Source organism: Thunnus thynnus, chromosome 16, assembly GCF_963924715.1.
Source record: "Thunnus thynnus chromosome 16, fThuThy2.1, whole genome shotgun sequence".
NCBI lineage: Eukaryota > Metazoa > Chordata > Actinopteri > Scombriformes > Scombridae > Thunnus > Thunnus thynnus.
The window spans coordinates 29,825,335-29,831,411 of NC_089532.1; positions in this window are offsets into that span (position 1 = coordinate 29,825,335).

Genomic DNA, 6,077 nt, shown 5'->3' on the forward strand with positions numbered 1-6,077 from the left:
CATACTGGGAGCGCAGTGTTCTAGTGGGATAATACGGTATTATGAGCTCTTCAAGATATGATGGTGCCTGACCATTAAGGGCTTTGTAAGTTAGGAGAAGGATTTTAAATTCTATTCTAGATTTTACAGGAAGCCAATGTAGCGAAGCTAAAATGGGAGAAATGTGGTCTCTTTTTCTAGTTTTAGTCAGAACACGTGCAGCTGCATTCTGGACCAGCTGGAGAGTCTTTAGAGACTTGTTAGGGCAGCCTGATAATAAGGAATTGCAATAATCCAGCCTAGAAGTAACAAATGCGTGAACTAGTTTTTCTGCATCTTTTAGGGACAGGATGTGCCTGATTTTTGCGATATTACGTAAGTGAAAAAAGGCAGTCCTTGAAATTTGATTTATGTGGGAGTTAAAGGACATATCCTGATCAAAGATAACTCCAAGATTCCTTACGGTGGTGCTGGAGGCCAGGGTAATGCCATCCAGAGTAGCTATATCATTAGATAATGTGTTTCTAAGGTGTTTAGGGCCAAGCACAATAACTTCAGTTTTATCTGAATTTATTAGTAGAAAATTGCAGGTCATCCAGGTCTTTATGTCGTTAAGGCATGCTTGGAGTTTGTTTAACTGATTGGGTTCATCTGGCTTCATTGATAAATATAATTGGGTGTCATCTGCGTAACAATGAAAATTCATGGAGTGTTTCCTAATAATATTACCTAAAGGAAGCATATATAAGGTGAATAGAATTGGTCCAAGTACAGAACCTTGTGGAACTCCGTGTCTAACTTTTGCCTTCACGGAGGATTCATCATTAACATGTACAAACTGAAATCGGTCTGATAAATAGGACTTAAACCAGCTTAATGCAGTTCCTTTAATGCCAATTAAATGTTCCAGTCTCTGCAAAAGGATTTGATGGTCAATTGTGTCGAAAGCAGCACTAAGATCTAACAGGACAAGTATAGAGACAAATCCTTTGTCCGATGCAGTTAGGAGGTCATTTGTGACTTTCACCAGTGCTGTCTCTGTGCTATGATGCGCTCTAAATCCTGACTGAAAATCCTCAAATAAACTATTGTTATGTAGAAAGTCACATAACTGATTAGAGACTGCTTTCTCAAGGATCTTAGATAGAAATGGAAGGTTAGATATAGGTCTATAATTGGCTAAAACACCTGAATCAAGAGTAGGCTTCTTAAGAAGAGGTTTAATTACAGCTACTTTAAAGGACTGTGGTACATAGCCTGTTACTAAAGACAGATTGATCATATCTAGTAAAGAAGTGCTCACTAGGGGTAAGGCTGCCTTAAGCAGCCTAGTTGGGATGGGATCTAAGAGACAGGTTGATGGTTTAGCTGAACAAATCATTGAAGTTAGTTCAGACAAGTCTACTGGAGAAAAACAGTCCAAATATATGTCAGGATTTACTGCTGTTTCTAAGGTGCCTGTGTTTGGGGAGAGAATGGTGCCTGTTGAGGGCAGGAGGTGGTTAATTTTGTCTCTAATAGTTAGAATTTTATCATTAAAGAAGCTCATAAAGTCATTACTACTGAGAGCTATAGGAATACATGGATCAATAGAGTTATGATTCTTTGTCAGCCTGGCCAAAGTGCTGAAAAGGAACCTAGGGCAGTTTTTATTCTCTTCTATTAATGCTGAGTAATAGGCGGCTCTGGCATTACAGAGCCTATATGTTTTAAGACTATTTTGCCAGACTAAGCGAGATTCTTCTACTTTGGTGGAACGCCAAATCCTTCCCAATTTTCGCGATGTTTGCTTTAATTTGCGGGTTTGGGAGTTATACCATGGAGCTAACCTCTTATGTTTTATTATCTTCTTTTTTAAGGGGGCGATGGAGTCGAGTGTTTGTCTTAGTGAGCCTGCAGCACTATCAACAAGATTATCAATTTGGGAGGGACTAAAGTTAACATAAGAGTCCTCTGTAGTATTGAGACATGGCAGTGAATTCAGTACTGATGGAATTGCTTCCTTAAATTTATCTACAACACTATCAGAGAGACATCTAGTGAGGACATTTCTGTCTAATGCTGTGTAATCTAGTAATAGGAATTCAAAAGTTTTAAAAAATGATCTGATAGAAAGAGACAGGAGCTAAAACCGAGTGTACAAGAAACTGTGTATATTGAGGGGCTGCATAAAGGGCCAGTATGAGATAAATAAGGATTTTTTTTTAACTTTGAATCATGCAGAGCTACTCTAGTGGAGTCCAAAAATAAAAATTTACAGTTGAAATGAGCATAATAGGTCCTCTTTAAATGTATTTACCGGAGGCACAGTAACATAGCATTAACATTCTTTATAGCAGTCACCCTCCTAATGGTAGGATAGTGAATCGCAGTAACAATCATTGACAACATAAAAATGTAGCTAATCTCCACATGAAACTGCCACTTTAAAGGTTCTGTATGTAGGCATTAGAAATTCCTTCTCATTAATGACATCTGTGACCGTTAAACGAGGTGCATGCAAAATCCTGGTACTTGTGCTCGTGCGCATGCTCGTGGCATGAATCTATTGCAGCTGATGTCTTTTTCCTCGCTTACACTTCTCATAAATACATAAAAGAGCTCTAACGTGTTTTGCACCATGTTTCAGCAAAACATTTCTCACTCCCAGTCAGTTGGCCCGCCCCCCACTCACTGTATGTATGCTCACTCAGAAAGAGAGCTAACACTTGGGGTCAGTTACCGCAGTAACTGACTCTGGGAAGCTTACTTGCTTACTGGCAGGTTTTCTTCAACAAACCCTGAGTCTTCCCTCTTACAGAGCCAGACACACTGTTTCATTTCCTCATTCATTCAATCTGTGTCAAAGTGTATTCATTAGTGGAGGTTTACTGTCTGCCAGAATCTAAATTCTGGCTGGATTTTAGTTTGTTACTCAGGACTTTCTAAAGTTATCACTTTTATGCGCATCAGTCATTTCTTTCTCTCATATTCAGATATTACACAGCGTGAATTCATCCTCAGCTCAGAATAAAACCTCTCCTTGTCCTTCTGTTATAACTCTGTGACTTTGCGCACAACACAGCTGTTAGTTTGTTAGAACAGCTCCTGACCTGAAATCATTATTGCACATAATGTGTAATCTCAGTTTAAATTTGAACAATTGGTATGTAGCTTTAAACTCGTGGGATCAATGAATAATTATCTCTATCAGTCTTGATGTGATTGGTCGCACTGATGGAACATTATTCCTATAATATTGGAGATTATATGTTAATATGCTTAGTGAGCAGGATTGTGGTGCAGCTGCAGAATGTAGTTTGAAAGTGAGATTTTTAAATAGGGAGCATAATCTTAACGTGTTTTAACAGCATTTCAGTGACAATGTTTAAATTTACTACATTTGTTGAAGTAGCTGAAATAAAGTCACTGAATGCTGTTGAGCTGAGATCCAAATAGACATCTAAAAACGCCTTTTCACCAAACACATTATTACTGGATCAGACTGTGAGCATACAGTCATGTCTCTGTGTTTTTGATGATATGATATATATATGTATGTATGTATATATATATATATATATATATATATATATATATATATATATATATATATATATATATATATATATATATATATATATATATATATGTTTTAAATCTTTAACTATACTTTTCATCTTCAGTTGCTGCTTCCTGTGTTTTGTCCATCAGATTAAAGCTGAACAAATATATTTAAAATATAATGTAGCTGCAGCCTGATACACAGTCAGATGTCACTTGATCATCATTAAGGAAATGTAAGTCTGGTAAATGATGGATTAATGGACAATAAAACTTTATTGTGTTAACTTATTGACACTTTTCCTGCTTTGACATAGGTTCTGCCTTTTATCTGTCACTTTCTATTTTGTCCTGCTGACATCCTGCTGATTTTACTCCTCTTCCAGGTAACGCACAGTGCTGCGGTTGGTGGTGGCTGTTGTATTTCCCCCCAAAATATTTGTCATGTTTGCCCTCCCTCCCATTCTTTTTATGTTTTATGGTGGCTGGTAAAAATGAAGTGACTGACTACCACCATCCACTGCTATGGAGTGTGTTATTGCTTACACGGTGGAACATTTGTTCACACCTGGTTGTAAATCTGGAAAGTGGTCGTTCCCGACAACAAAAAAAAAAGGATTTAGCAGCCAAAATGAAAGTAAAAGTCAGTTTGGTGCATTATTTTCATTGTGTAAAAATCTAACTTTTTTGTGAGAAAGAATTTATTTTTTGTACATTTAAATGTTACATAGATTCACTTTAAGTCCTTGTAAATTATACTTTACAGCTTTTCTTTTCCATTTTGACCACCCAACCTCATTTAGGGTGTGATCTGCCTAAAAAATAAAACAAATGGACTATTTTTGAATGTCAGACCCTTGCAATAAGTGTGGACAAAAAGTTTTCAAGGATTTAATACATAATACGTATATTAATACAGGAGTGTTCATAGGTTTAAGGTTTCAGTTTTAGACACTGCAGTGTGTTGTACCTGTTTTATTATTATATTTTGAAAATCACCGCAATGACCAAAAAGTAGAGAATCAAATCCATTGATATATCAAATGCTCATATTCATGTGACTTTTATAGCAGTCTGTGAGTTCTACATGGTGATTGCACTCCACATTTAGAATACAGGGTGGTACAAGCTTAATTTTTCTCCAGGAAAAGTGGTCACATCATAACCTAGGTGGATTTGAGATTGTAAATTGCCCATGAGTGTGGGTAAGTGTGTGACAGTGGTCTGTAATCTGTTTGTAGATAATCTGTTTAGTCTCTGTCATAAATATGGTGAGGAGTTCACCCAGACTCTCCATAGGACTTGAAATTAATCTCTTTTATTTTCTTATTTTTCTGGACTGGATCATCCCACTACCTAAGGCTACACATCTGCAATTCCTTCTTACCACAGCAGAGAGAGCCACAACATCACAGTTCTTGCAAACTCTGCAAGGAAACAGCTGTTCTCAATCCCAAACATCCAGCACATGTCATGAAGAAAGACAAGGGCTTCAAACTTGGTAAAATGTTATAAAGGGTTCCATTTCTTATTCCAAAGCCATTTCCACTGCACTGTTTGTCATTTTGTGTGCTGCAGAAACATTACTGTATTAGTGCTATATTGAACAAGCTATGTGTGTGTTTGTGTGTGATGTGTGGTCTGTCATAGGCTCCTTTTGAGGACAAATTTCAGACTTATGACCAATTAATTGGGGATGGATTGTCCAATTGGGGACAAAAGCCATGTCCCCAGTTGTGAAAAAGCTGATTTTTGGGTTTTTGGGTGTGTGTGTGTGTGTGTGTGTGTGTGTGTGTGTCTGTGTCCACAGAGCTGTGGAGCATTCAGAGGTAGAAAAGGAACTCATTTTTCACATAGCATCCATGATGTATGAGGGTCTGAACAAACTCTGACAACTGCAGAGTCAGTGATGTTCTGCAGACAACTTGCTTTAAAAGCAGGGGGAGTAGTAGAGGTGAGCCGGGGGGCATGGATGTCGACACAATTTGCTGTGATATTAACAGCGGGTTACTTCTGAGGGTCCCAGTCCAATCAGTCAGGTGGATCCAGTCCCTCAGGTGCTTGTCGAGCTGACAGGGTCGACCTCAAATACCAAGGCCATGATTTCTCAATGCTCTGTGTGAGAGACTGTGGTGGCACCAGGACTGAGCTCGGTCACAGTGACTCACAGAGCACCACTACACTGCTCATTACTAATGCTAATGTGCTGAAGAATGCTAACAATGTCACTTTTAGAGTGAAAAATAGAGAGTGCACAAAACTATCACTTTATTATTTACAGCTGGATGGATTCCATCGCATAATCAAAAGTTAGACATGCACTGAAAGCATGGTCATATTGAACTATTAGGGGCCATGTAGTCATCATGGGGTCATGTGTTAACATTTGTTTTGATTGAACTTCTTCATAAAATGAATGGGGATAGAAATCTGAAAACCTTATGGTGTTGACTGTCGAGTGGTACAGACTTTTGTTGCCTGACTTTAGGGCAGTGCCTTCTCCTAGTCAGTGTAGCACTTCAGAGTGGTGAGAAGCACTGTCTTCATGATATACT